We start from the raw sequence: 19,259 nt of genomic DNA, 5'->3' as shown, positions 1-19,259 counted from the left end.
ACCCAAACCATTTTTTTTTTGCCCAAACATTTTTTTTTTATCAAAGACATGTAGAACTATAAATTTAGCGAAAAATTTATATATGGATGTCGTTTTTTTTGCAAAATTTCACAGCTGAAAGTGAAAAATGTCATTTTTTTGCAAAAAAATCGTTACATTTTGATTAATAACAAAAAAAGTAAAAATGTCAGCAGCAATAAAATACCACCAAATGAAAGCTCCATTAGTGAGAAGAAAAGGAGGTAAAATTCATTTGGGTGGTAAGTTGCATGACCGAGCGATAAACGGTGAAAGTAGTGTAGTGCCGAAGTGTAAAAAGTGGCCTGGTCATGAAGGGGGTTTCACCTAGCGGGGCTGAAGTGGTTAAAATGATACATTTACTCGGATTAAACGTTTGATCTGTCATCTACGTTCTATTACAAATAAAATATTGACATTTGCCATCTCCACATCATTGCATTCAGTTTTTATTCACAATTTGTTTAGTGTCCCAACTTTTTGGGAATCCGGTTTGTAGATGTACGTTTTATAGATGCAATATTATATTTAATGGATTTATTATGTTTTAGGGAATCTCCCGTGTAAAGTCTCTGCCAGTTCGGCCAAGGAGCTGACCTGTGTGATCCAGAGACCCGGCGCGGTATATACGGTGACAAATGGTGGAAAATATTCAGGTGAGTGCTATACCCTGCTGGTGCCATGAGATCCATCTACTATAAAGACAAATAGGGTCATTTATCAAACTGGTGTAAAGTAGAACTGGCTTAGTTGCCCATAGCAACCAATCAGATTCCACCTTTCATTTATCAAAGGAGCTTTCTAAAATTAAAGGAGGAATCTGATTGGCTGCTATGGGCAACTAAGCCAGTTCTACTTTACACCAGTTTGATAAATGACCTCCAAAGTATGTCCTATCATGGACATATGGGGCAGCTTTGTCCAAAACATCTAAAAGAAGGACAGTCCTTGCATCCAGTCAGAGCTCGGCTTTCATTCTTAAAACTGCTCTGGTAAAATTAAAGCTGCTCTGTGATTGGTCGCTGTGGACAATAAAGACAATTTTTCTTGTGTCTTTATTACGGACGTCCAGACGTCTCGTGGTTCGTCATACATCCTACTTACCACCATTATAGTTGGTGAATTCGGGGCATGAACAATCACAAACCCAACCAGAACCACCCACTTATGGGCAGGGTTTACATAAGTCCCACCCATTTTCAGCCCAGGACAGCACAAATTTGCAGGGACTATCTCTGAAAATTAGGGACTGCTGACAACTATGGATAACTGGAGTTCCAGCGCTATAGAAGCCTATACGTCGCTCTGACTCCGGTACGGATGAACCACGGAGCGCCAGGTATTTCCCCGTCCCGGCTGATTTTCTGCCAAAGAGAGGAACGGTTGCCCATGACAACCAAAAAGGTTGGTGTCTTAAAGGGCCCCTGAGATATAATGTGGTTGCTATGGGCAACTGCTCCACTTATTAGCACAGCGTCATATGTATCTCACCTTTCCATTGATTGATTATGTCATTATATAGACATTACACATTTTGCATTGATTAATGGGTGTATTCTTTATGCAGTGTACGGCACCGGCTATGCCTGGTCTCCATCTAGACTGGTGATATCTACAGGGGACGCCGTCATTTGGCAGTGGAACGCTCAGCCTTTAATCACGGGTATTGGATACAGAGTATTTTCAGTGTCGGATCCGGCCAACCTTACCTATGATGGAATTTCCTTCAACAGCGGGGCTCGTGTGCCCTCAGGTCTGCACCCACTTTATCAATACCTTAAAGGGGTTATCCCATGATTTATGTAAAATATAGTACATGATGACCTCTTTCTAGCAAAGCTAAAACCAGCCCTGTACCTCACATGGATCTAGAGATCTCTTCATTCATTGCTCCAATTGCTCTGCTAGATTTATTTTAACCAGCTCCTGACCGCCTAATGCAGGGATGCGTCCTGCGAGCGGTCGGTCTGCTCCTCCTTGATGCGCCGGTGCGTCATCTCGCGAGGCGCGAGATTTCCTGTGAACGCTCGCTCACAGGAGCGCGCGTTCACAGGATCGCAAGGTAAACGAGTTGATCTACAGCCTGCCAGCGGCGATCATTCGCTGGCAGGCTGTAGATGTGTTGTTTTTTAACCCCAAAAAGGTATTTTTGACGCTGTTTTGTTAACAGTGTCTAATATACCTGCTACCTGCTCCTCTGGTGGTCCCTTTTGCTTGGATCGACCACCAGAGGACACAGGCAGCTCTGTAAGTAGCACCAAGCAACACACTACACTACAACCCCCCCTGTCACTTATTAACCCCTTATTAACCCCTGATCACCCCATATAGACTCCCTGATAACCCCCCTGTCATTGATCACCCCCCTGTAAGGCTCCATTCAGATATCCGTATGTGTTTTGCGGATACGCAAAACACGGACACCAAGGATCCGCAAAACATGGACACCGGCAATCTGCTTTCCTCAATTTGCTTATCCGCACATTGCCAGAACTATATAGAAAATGCCCTTTCTTGTCCGCAATTGCGGACAAGTATAGGACATGTTCTATAGGCGCTACAAAATACGCAGTGTTCGCCCGATCAAGCCTGATCTTGTGCGCACACTTGCGTTCAGTCCGCCCCACCGCAGTGACTGAATTTTTTTTTCTTCTGATCACTGCAAAAACACCATAAAATCGCTGGGGCACTATAAAGATCACTTTTTTTTTTTGGGCACAAGTTAGCAGAAATAGTTTTTGTTTTTTTGTTTTTTCTTACAAAGTCTCATATTCCACTAACTTGTGACAAAAAATAAAATCTCACTTGAACTCACCATACCCCTCACGGAATCCAAATGCGTAAATTGTTTTAGACATTTATATTCCAGACTTCTTCTCACGCTTTAGGGCCCCTAAAATGCCAGGGCAGTATAAATACCTTGGGGTGTCTTCTTTCCAAAATGGGGTCACTTGTGGGGTATTTATACTGCCCTGGTATTTTAGGGGCCCTAAAGCGTGAGAAGTAGTTTGGAATCCAAATGCGTAAAAATGCCCTGTGAAATCCTGAAAGTACTCATTGGAATTTGGGCCCCTTTGCGCACCTAGGCTGCAAAAAAGTGTCACACATGTGGTATCGCCGTACTCAGGAGAAGTTGGGCAATGTGTTTTAGGGTGTCATTTTACATATACCCATACTGTGTGTGAGAAATATCTCTGTAAATGACAACTTTTAAATTTTTTTTATACAAAGTTGTCAATTTACAGAGATATTTCTCTCACCCGGCATAGGTATATGTAAAAATACACCACAAAACACATTGCCCTACTTCTCCTGAGTACGGCTATACCACATGTGTGACACTTTTTTGCAGCCTAGGTGCGTAAAGGGGCCGAAAGTCCTTTAGGCTTTACAGGGTTGCTCACAATTTAGCCCCGCCCAAAATGCCAGAACAGTAAACACACCCCACAAATGACCCCATTTCGGAAAGTAGACACCCCAAGGTATTCACTGAAGGGCATATTGAGCCCATGAACGATTGAACTTTTTGTAACAAGTTAGCGGAAAGGGAGACTTTGCGAGAAAAATAAATAAAAAATCAATTTCCGCTAACTTGTGCCAAAGAAAAAACTTCTATGAACTCGCCATGCCCCTCCTGGAATACCTTGGGGTGTCTTCTGCACAAAATGGGGTCACATGTGGGTTATTTATACTTCCCTGGCATTTTAGGGGCCCTAAGGCGTGAGAAGAAGTCTGGAATCCAAATGTCTAAAAATGCCCTCCTAAAAGGTACTCATTGGAATTTGGGCCCCTTTGCGCACCTAGACTGCAAAAAAAGTGTCACACATGTGGTATCGCCGTACTCAGGAGAAGTAGGGCAATGTGTTTTGGGGTGTATTTTTACATATACCCATGCTGGGTGAGAGAAATATCTCTGTCAAATGACAACTTTGTATAAAAAAAGAGAAAAGTTGTCTTTTAGAGAGATATTTCTCTCACCCAGCATGGGTATATGTAAAAATACACCCCAAAACACATTGCCCTACTTCTTCTGAGTACAGCGATACCACATGTGTGACACTTTTTTGCAGCCTAGGTGCGCAAAGGGGCCCAAATTCCAATGAGTACTTTCAGGATTTCACAGGGCATTTTTACGCATTTGGATTCCAAACTACTTCTCACGCTTTAGGGCCCCTAAAATACCAGGGCAGTATAAATACCCCACATGTGACCCCATTTTGGAAAGAAGACACCCCAAGGTATTCCATGAGGGGTATGGTGAGTTCATGTTAAAAAAAAAAATTGTCACAAGTTAGTGCAATATGAGACTTCGTAAGAAAAAAAAGAAAAAAAATAATCATTTTCCGCTAACTTGTGACAAAAAATAAAAACTTCCATGAACTCACTATGCCCATCAGCGAATACCTTAGGGTGTCTACTTTCCGAAATGGGGTCATTTGTGGGGTGTTTCTACTGTCTGGGCATTGTAGAACCTCAGGAAACATAACTGGTGCTCAGAAAGTCAAAGTGCGTAAATAGATTTTTTTTTGCACCATAGTTTGTAAACGCTATGACTTTTACCCAAACCAATAAATATACACTTATTTCATTTTTTTTTATCAAAGACATGTGGAACAATAAATTTTGAGAAAAATGTATATAGAAATGGAGTTTTATTTGAAAAAATTTACAACAGAAAGTGAAAAATTTCAGTTTTTTGCAAAAATTTTGGTCAATTTCGATTAATATAAAAAAAAGTAAAAATGTCAGCAGCAATGAAATACCACCAAGTGAAATCTCTATTAGTGAGAAGAAAAGGAGGTAAAATTCATTTGGGTGGTAAGTTGCATGACCGAGCAATAAACCGTGAAAGTAGTGTAGTGCAGAATTGTAAAAAGTGGTCTGTCATTAAGGGGTTTTAGGCTAGGGGAGCTGAGGTGGGTAAACTGGCAGCTCAGGGGCGCACCCTTTCTGCTGCAGCTCTCTCTCTCGCACAATTCGTGGGGCATCCTTTCTGCCGCAGTTCCACCCTATCTCAACTCAAGGGATGTGTCATTTCTGCTGCAACTCTGCCTATCACTGCTCAGGGAATATGCTTTCTACTGCAGCTCTCTCCATCTCACACCTCATGAGGCATGTCCTTTCTGCTGCAGTTCTCTCCCTATGCCAACTAAAGGGGTGTGTCATTTCTGCTGTATCGCTGCCTATCACAGCTCAGGGGAAGTGTCCTTTGTCATGGGGTGTGTCCTTTCTGCTGCAGATTTATCCATTCTAACAGTAGATATGGCTGGTGGCACTGAGGATGGGACTGAGCATGCGTGACTACCACAATGTGCTGGTCATGTACATTACTATCCAGGATAAACACCAGGTGGCACTGTTATAATAAAATAAAGAGCCTATTTCACTACTGGAGCATTTTTGTAAGAGAAAGTAAATTACAAAAGCAACTACTTTTTTCTCGCTGAAATATATTAAAATAACATTTAATGGTCGTACAACCTCTTTAATAATTTGCGGGATGGATGGGGTTAATCCCGTCAGGAGTGACACACGTTTGGCTACTGTATCATAGTATGGTGTTCATCACCTGTCATTTGAAAAGGAGATAATTTTTATGAAGGTATAGATGGGTGCTGAGCGTGGTGCCCCCACTTTTCTAAATAATGACCTATGAAATTCATTAGTCAGCCCCTTACAGGTAATCAAATAGACAGCAGCAATGGGCTCCCTTACCTACTGGGCCCCTGTGCCATATACTTGGGTTGCACTTCTTTGAAAGCTGAATTTTTTGGGTGTGGGATGGAGGTTTACATATTAAGTCTCATGCACACGAACGTTTGCCTGGCAGTTCTACGCATTGGGGACCGCAATTTGCAGGTGCTGCATACGGAACCAGATCCATTCAACTTGAATCGGTGTGTGATCCGTCCACACTGCCAAAAAATAGAACATGTTCTATATTTTTTTTTTTTTGTGGTGCGGAGGCACAGAGAGAAACCCCTCAGTGCCTCCGTTCCGCTCCTTCCGGATTGCAGACCCATTCAATGAATAGGTCTGCTTCTGTGATATGGTGTGCACATGGCTGATGCCCATATATTGCGGGCTTGCTGTTTGCGTGCCGCAATACGGGCACGGCTGGGCAATGGCCTTGTGCATGAGCCCTTAGTCAGTGCTTTACGTGGCAGCTCATTGACATTTGCATGCTTTGCACTAGGATGATAACATTAATGTTTTATTTCTTTAAAGGTGTATTTTCCTATAATTTCACATCGCCGGGGACTTACTACTACAGCAGCGGCTATGTCAATGACGGAAATACCATAATTATGCAAGGAGTCGTAATTGTAATCCCAATTGCCGAGCAGATCAGCCCAGTGCGTGTGTCTGTTGGAGGAAAGGAGGCCACCATTGCTTCTGGTAACTTAAGATACTATACTATTCCTAGCTGATACTATACTATTCCTAGCTGATACTATACTATTCCTAGCTGATACTATACTATTCCTAGCTGATACTATACTATTCCTAGCTGATACTATACTATTCCTAGCTGATACTATACTATTCCTAGTTGATACTATACTATTTCTAGTTGATACTATACTATTCCTAGTTGATACTATTCCTAGCTGATACTATACTATTCCTAGTTGATACTATACTATTCCTAGCTGATACTATACTATTCCTGGTTGATACTATACTATTCCTAGCTGATATTATACTATTCCTAGTTGATACTATACTATTCCTAGTTGATACTATACTATTCCTAGGCCTGATAACTTTATCATTGCCTGGCCCCTGCAGACAGAGCAGAGCCTCTAGGTGTAACAGCAACGCCCCCGTTGCTCCTAGAGGCTCATTTGCATATATTAAAACATTATCTTTATCAGCAATGCGGACATATATGAACATGGGACCAACACTGATGCCTTCAGCTTCCAAGTGCACATGTAACAGGTCAGACAGTGTCAAAGGTACAAAACTGCTGACAGATGCCCTTTAACTAAGAGGTTACAGTACTGCTTTAGCACTGTGTCTTTCTAAAACTACTTTCACACTTGCATTGTTTTCCGGTATTGAGATTCGGCAGAGGATCTCAGTACTGGGGAAAAAAACGCTTCTATTAAGCCCTCATGCATTCGGAATGGAGAGAGATCCGTTCAGGATGCATCAGAGACTCCAGAAAGAGTTGGCAGATCTCCCGACACCTCCCAGGAAGCAGTCCAAACTTTGTGTGGCCCCCGGATGCTGCGTCATTAGTCTCATAATGAGGGGGCAGCATGAAAAGTCGATGGTCGATGATAAAAGGGGCGTGACAATGCACAGGAAAAATGCTATCCTCTGCTGTGGGCCTCCTGGTCTTATATGTACCTGGTTATTAATCACGTTACTAAAGCTGCTCTCCAATAATAACATTTATTCTCATAAACTTGTCATGATGTTTCTACAGCTCCACTTCCAACCACACCGCCAGGTGTCTGCGTCACCCCAGATCCGGAGTGCCCAGAGTTGGCCCTATTACCTGTCAGCAATACGTCTGGATGGTTTGGATTCTCAGACTGTTATTCTCCTGTTATTACCAGCATTACACCAAACTTTGGAACAATCCATGATGCTATAACCATCACAGGAACCGGGTTCAGTAACCTTACTTGTGCCAACCAGGTATGCAGCCACCTCGATCACAATATTATGACTGGCACTGACTGTGATAAATGATCTCATAATAAAGAATCAACGTAGGGGCTGATGCAGAGGATGGGAGTAGTAGTGGCCCTGAAGAAGTGTTGCGTCACGGTGTACTCCCTCAGGCCGTTACTACCTGGGTATCTGTACAGTTGAAATGCGGTACAGAAAAAGGAGGCCAGAATTAAAGGGGTTTTCCAGAAAAAGATTTAAGACTTATGTTCAGGATAGGTCATTAGTTTCAGATCTGAGGGGGTGCGACCCCCGGGACCTAGTTGCAGCTCATTGATTTGAATGGGGCTGAGCTGCAACACCAAGCAATACCAATATACGATGTCTGGCTCTTTTCTGCATCACCCACCAGAGCTCCGATGAGCGTAGCAATCAATGAAACAGCTGATTGGTGGAGGTCATCAATATCTTTTCCAGGATAACCCCTTTAAATGTAACAAAGTCTTTTTACTAAGAACTTCAGATACATTCAGTAACAGCAGACGTTAAGTACAAATCTTCTCTGGCACCAGCAAGGATTATGGAGGCAGGTTGGATGGTGGCATTTTAGTGTTTAGGTGGTTCAGGCCTAGTAGGGGTCTGGGTGATGGGTGTGTTGGCTGTAGTCCCTCACCGCACACCAGCGTCTCTAATACTGGTTGTAACAGTTCACTCTGCTCTCTTGCGTCTCAAGACTTTACTTGAGGAAGGTTTGAGTAGTTCTCTATGGAGAATCTTAACAGGAGCAGGAGCTCTGCAGTATGCTTCTTCTCCCCTCTGTCTCTGGACAGGAACCACCCCTCCTGGCACAATGCAGCAGCAGCCCACTCCTACCTAAGAGGTGAGGAACAGGGTGGTTTAACTTCTTCCTGCCAACCTTTGCCATCTATTCCTTGGTGTTAACTAATTGGCCCAGAAGCAACCAATAAAATACATAACATTATTATAATATAATAATAAAAACTATATACAGTCACGTCTTCCTCATATGTGAGAGACACTATAAGGTGATAGTTTGCACCCAATAATTCCACGAAAGAGGTCGCATTAGATTACAGTGCAATATCATGTGTAATACACTACGTGCAGAATTATTAGGCAAATGAGTATTTTGACCACATCATTCTCTTTATGCATGTTGTCTTACTCCAAGCTGTATAGGCTCGAAAGCCTACTACCAATTAAGCATATTAGGTGATGTGCATCTCTGTAATGAGAAGGGGTGTGGTCTAATGACATCAACACCCTATATCAGGTGTGCATAATTATTAGGCAACTTCCTTTCCTTTGGCAAAATGGGTCAAAAGAAGGACTTGACAGGCTCAGAAAAGTAAAAAATAGTGAGATATCTTGCAGAGGGATGCAGCACTCTTAAAATTGCAAAGCTTCTGAAGCGTGATCATCGAACAATCAAGCGTTTCATTCAAAATAGTCAACAGGGTCGCAAGAAGCGTGTGGAAAAACCAAGGCGCAAAATAACTGCCCATGAACTGAGAAAAGTCAAGCGTGCAGCTGCCAAGATGCCACTTGCCACCAGTTTGGCCATATTTCAGAGCTGCAACATCACTGGAGTGCCCAAAAGCACAAGGTGTGCAATACTCAGAGACATGGCCAAGGTAAGAAAGGCTGAAAGACGACCACCACTGAACAAGACACACAAGCTGAAACGTCAAGACTGGGCCAAGAAATATCTCAAGACTGATTTTTCTAAGGTTTTATGGACTGATGAAATGAGAGTGAGTCTTGATGGGCCAGATGGCTGGATTGGTAAAGGGCAGAGAGCTCCAGTCCGACTCAGACGCCAGCAAGGTGGAGGTGGAGTACTGGTTTGGGCTGGTATCATCAAAGATGAGCTTGTGGGGCCTTTTTGGGTTGAGGATGGAGTCAAGCTCAACTCCCAGTCCTACTGCCAGTTTCTGGAAGACACCTTCTTCAAGCAGTGGTACAGGAAGAAGTCTGCAAGGTAAGAAAAACATGATTTTCATGCAGGACAATGCTCCATCACACGCGTCCAAGTACTCCACAACGTGGCTGGCAAGAAAGGGTATAAAAGAAGAAAATCTAATGACATGGCCTCCTTGTTCACCTGATCTGAACCCCATTGAGAACCTGTGGTCCATCATCAAATGTGAGATTTACAAGGAGGGAAAACAGTACACCTCTCTGAACAGTGTCTGGGAGGCTGTGGTTGCTGCTGCACGCAATGTTGATGGTGAACAGATCAAAACACTGACAGAATCCATGGATGGCAGGCTTTTGAGTGTCCTTGCAAAGAAAGGTGGCTATATTGGTCACTGATTTGTTTTTGTTTTGTTTTTGAATGTCAGAAATGTATATTTGTGAATGTTGAGATGTTATATTGGTTTCACTGGTAAAAATAAATAATTGAAATGGGTATATATTTGTTTTTTGTTAAGTTGCCTAATAATTATGTACAGTAATAGTCACCTGCACACACAGATATCCCCCTAAAATAGCTAAAACTAAAAACAAACTAAAAACTACTTCCAAAAATATTCAGCTTTGATATTAATGAGTTTTTTGGGTTCATTGAGAACATGGTTGTTGTTCAATAATAAAATTAATCCTCAAAAATACAACTTGCCTAATAATTCTGCACTCCCTGTATATTCCTATAGGCAAATATGGTGTGCGCTATAACGTGTAGCTTTTTAACAGCACAAAAGTGGAGTAATATCTTTGATATAGGCTTAGTACACATGGCTCTGCGAGGTGTCTGGGGCCTTAAAGGGGCTGTGCAGTGTCATAATATTGATCGATAGGTCATCAATACCAGATCGACAGCGTTCAGGAAAACTCTGGACACAGAGCTTGTATGAGCGTCGTAACCCCTTCAACCAGCTGAGCGGCGGGGGTGCCAGGAGTTGGATATAAGTCCCTTTCTTGTCTTCCTTCTTCACTGTTTACATAGACACATAGCTGTGGTTCGCCTGATTAAATAGCTTTTTTTTTCTTTTCTTGATCCGAGGCTCCATTCCCCAGTTATGATACTTTTTCTTAATATGCAAAGTAGGTCTTTGGTGCAATGAGGGTGCCACAATTGTTCTTGTTGCACCTAAGCTCTGCTCTTTTCTGTGGCCAGCCCTTCACTCTCTGTTTTGTCACTCCATGGCCCTGTCAATGAAAATGACCAGGAAGGGGATGGCCATCAAAATTAGTGGAGCTTGGGTGCAGCAAGAGCAATGGTGACGCCCTCACTGCACCAATGGTCTGATTTGCCTATTAAGAAAAAGTATCATAACTCAGGACTGGAGCTTTGGATAAACAAAAATACAACAACAGCGTTTTAATCAGGTGAACCACAGCTATGCGCTTATACAATTGGAAAGGGAGGTCACTGATGACAAAAAAAAATACTTGTACACACCTTACCCTGATCCTCTGACCTACAGGAAGAGTCATATTCCTTCTTGCATGGTTAATGTCCAGAGACATGCCGGGATCCTGGTCAGTGAATTATGTTGGACTACTGCCATTTAGTGTCACCCCAGAGGGGATACACATGTAAGACAATTCAACCCCAAAGGGCTTGTGAACCAATCAGAGGCTTAGCTAGAAGGACTGCAGAGGGGCGGTGGCCCCAGGCCCACTCAGGAGTCCTTAGCTTCTGTCTCTCACTCAGCTCTAAATCAAACCTTCCATGGTGTGTGACTTTGATAGGAGAGCACATAGTCTGAGTATTGGGTTCTTTGCTGGGTGGTACACCCAGCAAAGAACCCAATACTGTGACCATGTGCTCTCCTGTCAGACTACTGGGGCCATGCTCCTCACTATCATCCTAAGTAGAAAAGGAATGCACCAATATATGATGTAAATCCCCAGGCAATCCAAGCACTCCTCACTTATTCTAATAAAACCATGCAAAAATGTATACAGGGTGGGCCATTTATATGGATACACCTTAATAAAATGGGAATGGTTGGTGATATTAACTTCCTGTTTGTGGCACATTAGTATATGTGAGGGGGGAAACTTTTCAAGATGGGTGGTGACCATGGTGGCCATTTTGAAGTCGGCCATTTTGAATCCAACTTTTTTCAACTTGAATTCCAACTTATTGGGCATTTCACAAGAAAAACAATGGTGTTCTTGGTTTTAACGTAACTTTATTCTTTCATGAGTTATTTACAAGTTTCTGACCACTTATAAAATGTGTTCAATGTGCTGCCCATTGTGTTGGATTGTCAATGCAACCCTCTTCTCCCACTCTTCACACACTGATAGCAACACCGCAGGAGAAATGCTAGCACAGGCTTCCAGTATCCGTAGTTTCAGGTGCTGCACATCTCGTATCTTCACAGCATAGACAATTGCCTTCAGATGACCCCAAAGATAAAAGTCTAAGGGGGTCAGATCGGGAGACCTTGGGGGCCATTCAATTGGCCCACGATGACCAATCCACTTTCCAGGAAACTGTTCATCTAGGAGTGCTCGAACCTGACACCCATAATGGCGCACCATCTTGCTGGAAAAACTCAGGGAACGTGCCAGCTTCAGTGCATAAAGAGGGAAACACATCATCATGTAGCAATTTACCATATCCAGTGGCCTTGAGGTTTCTATTGATGAAGAATGGCCCCACTATCTTTGTACCCCATATACCACACCATACCATCAATTTTTTGGTTCCAACAGTCTTGGAGGGAACTATCCAATGTGGGTTAGTGTCAGACCAATAGCGGTGGTTTTGTTTGTTAACTTCACCATTCACATAAAAGTTTGCCTCATCACTGAACAAAATCTTCTGCATAAACTGAGGGTCCTGTTCCAATTTTTGTTTTACCCATTCTGCAAATTCAGTGCGCCGATCTGGGTCATCCTCGTTAGGATGCTGCAGTAGCTGGAGTTTGTAAGTGCGAGTGCTACGCTGTGGGCTCTAGCTGAATGAAGCTAGGACAGCCACTGATGTTTCTTCATTAGTGACAGATTTCATGCGTCCACATTTTGGCAAATCCAACACTGAACCAGTTTCACGAAACTTAGCAAGCAGTTTGCTAACTGTAGTATGGGAGATGGGTGGTCTTGTAGGCTGTCTTGCATTGAAATCTGCTGCAAAGACCCGGTTACTGCGTTCAACACAATTTTTATCCGCTCCACACGTGTTAACCTTGGCGACATGTCAATGGCTGCAAACAAAGTGAAACTTGTAAATAACTCATGAAAGAATAAAGTTGCGTTAAAACCACCATTGTTTTTCTTGTGAAATTCGCAATAAGTTTGATGTGTCACATGACCCTCTTCCTATTGAAAAAACAAAAGTTGGATTCAAAATGGCCGACTTCAAAATCGCCGCCATGGTCACCACCCATCTTGAAAAGTTTCCCCCCTCACATATACTAATGTGCCACAAACAGGAAGTTAATATCACCAACCATTCCCATTTTATTAAGGTGTATCCATATAAATGGCCCACCCTGTATATCTCCTAACTCAATTTACTAAAATCCTGTTGTTCTTTTTATCTCAGGTTTCAGTCGGTAATTATCCTTGTGTCGTGTCTTCTTCTAGCGAGACTTCAGTTACATGTAAAGTGGATCCCCAGAACTCCATGGATATTGGGGTTGCAGAAATGGTGTCACTTACAGTAAACAACTTTGGTTATGCCATCAACTCTTTAAAAAATGACATGAGCAGGCGATTCGCCCTCATACCCCACATTGACTCCATCTCGCCAATCAGCGGGTCTGATACAGGATCCACCAGAATTACCATACACGGGTCCGGCTTCTTGACCAGCAATAGCAGCCTTGAGGTGACGGGATTAGGCTGTAACATCGTGTCTCTAACTTACACAGATATTGTATGTGACACTCTGCCTAGTTATTCACACAGTGTAAACGTTGCGATAAAGGTGAGGGGAATCAGTGCCCAGTGCAAAGGATCCTGCAGCTTTACCTATTCAAGTGCACTTACACCACAAGTATCCAGTGTTGACCCAACTATAGTGCGAAATGCTACCACAATCCACATCAATGGCCTTGGCTTTGGGGAGGTCGCTGATGATGTCACCGTTTATGTCGGTGACATGGAATTGAATGTGGTCGATGTCAATGACACAGACATAACGTGCAACATAGACTCCATTCCTGCCGGAAACTATCCTGTCAAAGTCATTGTACTCAGTAAAGGCTTGGCTCAAGGGTCTTTCACCATGAACAGTCCTGCCGAAGCCACACTCTTGACACCTTCCGGAAGTGTTTTAGGTGGAACTCTTCTACTCATACAAGGGAATGGATTTCATCTTACCAACACTACTGTGCAAGTCGATGGTGCACCATGTCCAGTCACTGCAGTTGCTCCTTATAGTCTCCAGTGCATGACTCCACCCAGGACCACTGCTACAACCACTTCCGTGATCATCCGTGTACCATCTGCCTCTTACCCACCACTCAGCTTCTCCTACTCAGAGGCCGATACCCCAACGGTAACGTCAGTTCTTCCAAATACAGGTATGACTATAAAAATATTAGTTATACGTTATGTACTAGATGTAGCAGAGCTGAGAATGGCATTGGTCACTGTCAGATCATGATGATAAACAGTCCAAGGGCCAGTTTACACTGAGTTTTTTGGTGCTGATTTTGGAACGTTTCTGCCTCAAAAGCAGCTCGAAAAAACGCCTCAAAACAGCCTCCCATTCATTTCATTAGGAAGCAGCACATGTAAGTAAAAGGAATAAGTGTGTAAAAAAGAAGCCGCGCGCCCTATCTGGGGTCAGAATCAGCACTGAATCTCCTATTGAAATTAATAGGAAGCTAAAAAAAAACTGCTCCATATAAGTCCATGAGTTTTTTGTGCATTTTCCCGCACTTTTTTGGCACAGGTCTGCTTTAAAAAACTCTAGCTGAAAAGAGCTTTGTATTGAAGTGAACACCCAGTGGATAAAAAAAACTTGTAAAAAACGTGGTAGAAAACGCCTGAAAAGCATGCCTTTTTTTCAAGCTGAAAAATGAAAAAAAATGTGCAGATTTGGCGCTGATTTTTTTTAAGCATGTTCGTGTGAATTGACCCTAACAATGACCACATATGTACCTCAAGTAATTAGGCTTATATTAGGCGCACAGATAAAACAGGCGATTGCCGGCAGGGAAGCGTTCCTTTCTGACAATCGCCTGCTCTTAAGTGGAGGAAACCGCTGCTATTACATGCAGCGATCTCCTCCACAGTATGGGCAGCAGTGATCACTAATGCCATCGCTCGTCCTCATACTGAATCATTATTTGATGATCTGCCGCCGGCAAACAATGATTTTTAAACCTGCTGAAAGATTCCTAGTACCAGATGAGCGATTGCTCGTTCATTGGGTAATCGGCGGCAGTATTACACTGCCAGATCATTGCTAACTAGCGTTCCTACAAGTGCTCGTTATCGATGAGCTTCATGATTATCTGCCTGTCTAATATAAGTTTTAGTGGTAATCGGTGGACACCCTAAATCTACAAAATGTAATACATTTTGGATATGTGATTTAGACCAATAGCCGACAATCCATTGACACTTTGATCGGTCATGTTTGTGGGATGCTAGTCACCGGATTTTATAATTTGGTCAGTTATTTCCATCAGTTATTGTGAGCCAGGTGCAGGTCAAAAACACTGAACAGGTGCAGATCTTTCCATTAGGGCTCATGTGCACGGCCGTTCCGTGCATTAGGGACCGAAATTTCCAGTGGGAAACATCAACTTGAATGTTCTATTTTTTTGCGGTGCGGAGGCACGGACAGAAACACCAGGGAAGCACCCCGTAGTGCTTCTGTGGGGTTCCGTGCCTCCATTCTGCACCGCTGCTCCGGATTGCGGACCCATTCAAGAGAAAGGGTCCGCATCCGTGATGCGGGGAGCACGCGGCCGGTGCCCGCATATTGCGGACCCGCTGTTTGCGGGCCACAATACGGGCCATGGCCGGCAACAGCCATCTGCATGAGCCCTTATACTTTATCTGAGTAGCTTCACTACTAGTTTTTCTCACAATAACTGATGGAAATAACTGACCAAATAACTGAAGTGTGAACTTGGCCTTAGTTGCCCATAGCAACCAATCAGATTCCCCCTTTCATTTTGCAGAGCTCTTTTGCAAAATGAAAGGTGGACTCTGATTGGTTGCTATGGGCGACTAAGCCAGTTCTACTTTACAACCGTTTTGATAAATCTCCTCCTATGTCCTCTCCACATTTAAGTGTTTCCAGAGGCATAAGGGCGGCCATATACATTCCATATCTGTCGGCTGAACTATTGTTTGGCTGACCGCTATCTCTCCCAACTCCTTCCCGACTTCCACATACACATTCAGCTCAGCCAAACCTGTATGTGTATTCACTGGGGAGAGAGGAGAAAGCTGCTGTGGTGGCTCATCTCCTGGGAGAACATGAGGATGGGGAGAGAATATTTATTATACCCCATCTTTCTTTCTCCTCGGGGCAATTTTGTGAGCTGCCCACACATTAGACTGTCAGACCAACCTGACGACAATGGCGGGTTCAGATGCCATTTCACTAATGTGTATGGCGGCCTTGAGAGCAAAGTCACCACGGCCGACTAACTTATGTGGACGTGTGCCGACTCTGGTCCGACAGATGATGAAAGAAGGATCGTGCATGTTAGGTTTCAGCATGCCCAATCCTTTGTTCTCATGGGAGATGAGCTGCTAGCACAGGTGTTTGGCAGAAACGTATTCTCTTCTTTCCACCGAGAACACATGCATGCTCGGTCAAACTAAACGCACATGTGACTGGAGGAGTCGGGAGGACTAGCTTACAGGTATTGAAGATATATATCCACTCTTAGTATCTGTACACAAGTAGCACATAACACAGACTTTTGCTGCGGTTTTTCATGTACGTCTTCTTAAGTTAAATTTTTTCTGGAAGGGACTAAAAGAAGTCCGTCTAGCAAGGTGAGGGCAAGCTAAAAAGGGAACGTCCATCTCACAAATATTTCTGTACCATTGTTGGAGCTCCAAAATCCCCAGCATAGGCAAAATTTCTGACTGCCTGCAGTCACCACTAGGGGGAGATAAGGAGTTTACTTGTCAGTTTTGGGTAAGTGCCAATAAAACTGGTCATGATTTATCAGGAGGGTGCTGGTTCACCAACTTTTAGAAAGATGTATTTATACTAAAGCCATAAAATGACACAGATTGGTATAAAATGAATGTAACCACATTTCATTTTGTGACTTTAAGGAGTTCATAATAGACCAAGTTTATTAAAAAGCATGAACAATTTGGTGAAAATCACTCCTCCAATCTGAAACGCCCGTCTTAATAAATGTGGGTCTACTGTAGGTGTATATTCATAAAAATAGAGCTCTACCAACTATAGAGATATATCAACAAATTAATCACCACAAAATGTTGCACCTCGAGCTTGGATACTCACTTTAAAGGGTTTACCTGTTGAAGCAGATGATCCCTTATCCATTGCACTGGTGATAACTATCAGATAAGTGGGAGTCCTATTGGTGGAACCCCCACTAATCACAAGAATAAGGGCCCTATATGTTGCAGTTCCCCTTGAACGTAACTGCAGGTCGAGCATGTGCACTGTTGCCCCAATGTATGTGGTCTCCAGTCCTATGATCAGTGGGGGTCCAAGTGGTAGGACCCCCTTGATCTTATAGTTATTCCCTATCCTTGTAGTGTGCATGCTTGACCTACCTTTCCATTTATTTCAGGGACTCTACAGGGTACTAGCACCCTTTCTTGTGGGCCCACCAGTGGGACCTCCATTGATCTAATAGTTATCCTGCTGATAAGGGAAAACTTGTTTCAACCAAAATACCCCCTTAGGGCTAATTCTGCCCATGCTTTATAGGAAAAGTCGTGTAATTTGGTCTCAGTGAGTACCAGATTATTATGTATGCTGTATATATCTGTCAGATCGTGATTCTTGTCTTTATGTTGTTTCTCAGGACCTTCTGGAACCATTGTCACAGTGTCAGGGTCTGGTTTTGGGTTGGATGCCTCAGAAATGAAAGTGACCATTGGCAATGCCACCTGCTCCATCACAGGAGCGTCTGATAGCCAGCTGAACTGCACCATAGGAGATCACTGGGGCGGCACATTCCCCGTCTCATTTCAGAATCAGAAGGGGTTTGCAAGATCCAGTGCAAGATTCACCTATGAACTTAGTATGACCGGTGTCTCTCCAAGTGAAGGTGAGTCTAATTCTGGTAAGGCTAGTGGCAATCAATATGGCCACCACTATATCTCATGCAGGGAATGTTACTCAGTATTTTCTGGAACCCTGAATAGCAAATTTGTCGAAATATATTATGTGGCAGTTGTGTATGTATGACTGTAAACTTGTTATTCAAGTGTCTGAGAAATCATCATGAAATCCCTTGTGGGACCTTAAATGGCAGCCATTTTGGTAGTCACCGACATATCCTAGAATACCCCATAGTGTTTTACTTGATGTACTGATCCAGTGACCATCAATTCTATTTGTTCTCATACAGGTGGTTTTGGTGGTGGGTTAATCCTCACAATCACTGGCTCCGGATTTGATGATCAAATTTCCAAGGTGTTTGTGTGCGGCTCTAAATGTGAGGTGGACCAAACGCGATCAGATGCAGGTTTTCTGTATTGCGCAGTGCCCATAAGGAACAGTAAGTGAGCTCCTATAGTAAGATCAATGATTTCTTTATAATATTCTTTAGTCTAAGAAAATGCAATATAATAAATTAGAATATGAAATAATATTAGAATATACGGTATATAACTCTAATATATAAAGCTGAGTATATGTATGTATGTATGTTCGCTAAAGGAATCCACACCGTCACATTTACAATCACGAAATTTGGCACACAGGTACATTAGGTGTCCGGGAAGGTTTTAGATCGGGTCTCAGCTCTTTAGCACGTACCGTTCCTGACATATTCCCAAAAATGCATTTAGCCAATAGAAGCCTGGTCACATGACCCTCACAAGCCAATAGAAGCTTGCAGGCCCTTAGTCTCCACATACACACAGTTTTACACCAGGTTACCATAACAACCCAGCCATTTTTCTTCACTGCTGTTGGTCAGCTTTAAAGGGGCAGGGTGCTGTGGATGACACTGTTAAGGGAGCGGAGTGCTGTGGAGGTCACCGTTATGGGGGCAGGTAGGGTGGCAATTCAGGCCACACTCAAAAGACGGGCCTAAAAACCCCACCCCCAGGTCCCGCTAAAACCAATCCACAGCTGACGGGGATGGAAAAAATGAAGGTAAAAATCTACTTTTGTCAGCTGCAGGGGTGGAAGGGAGGGTGACTTTTTCCCTGCAGCTCACACTCAGACAGCACAGTGCTGCTGTCTGAGAGTAAGATGTTCAAAAGGACATCCCTGTGTCTGTCCATGCCCTGCACCGGACGGAGGACAGGGAGTCTGAAAGCTGGCCTGTCCGGCCTAAAACCGGACCTCTGGCCACCCTAGGGGCAGGCTGCTGTGGAGGTCACAGTTAAGGGTACGGTCTGCTATGGAGTTCAGTTTTAAAGGGCAGATTGCTGTACAGGCCACTGTTAAGGGGACGGGTGTTGTGGAAATCACTGTTAAGGAGATGGGGGACTGTGGA

The 19,259-nt window shown here is 43.4% G+C and overlaps 1 pseudogene; it reads left to right on the top strand.

The window, feature by feature from the left end:
- LOC122939296 overlaps positions 1-19,259 on the top strand; it is a 359,170-nt pseudogene that overhangs the window by 215,987 nt on the left and 123,924 nt on the right.

This window comes from Bufo gargarizans, chromosome 5 (genome assembly GCF_014858855.1).
Source record: "Bufo gargarizans isolate SCDJY-AF-19 chromosome 5, ASM1485885v1, whole genome shotgun sequence".
Taxonomy (NCBI): Eukaryota; Metazoa; Chordata; class Amphibia; order Anura; family Bufonidae; genus Bufo; species Bufo gargarizans.
The sequence above is the reverse complement of the archived record's forward strand: the minus strand, read 5'-3'. Positions and strand labels throughout refer to the sequence as shown.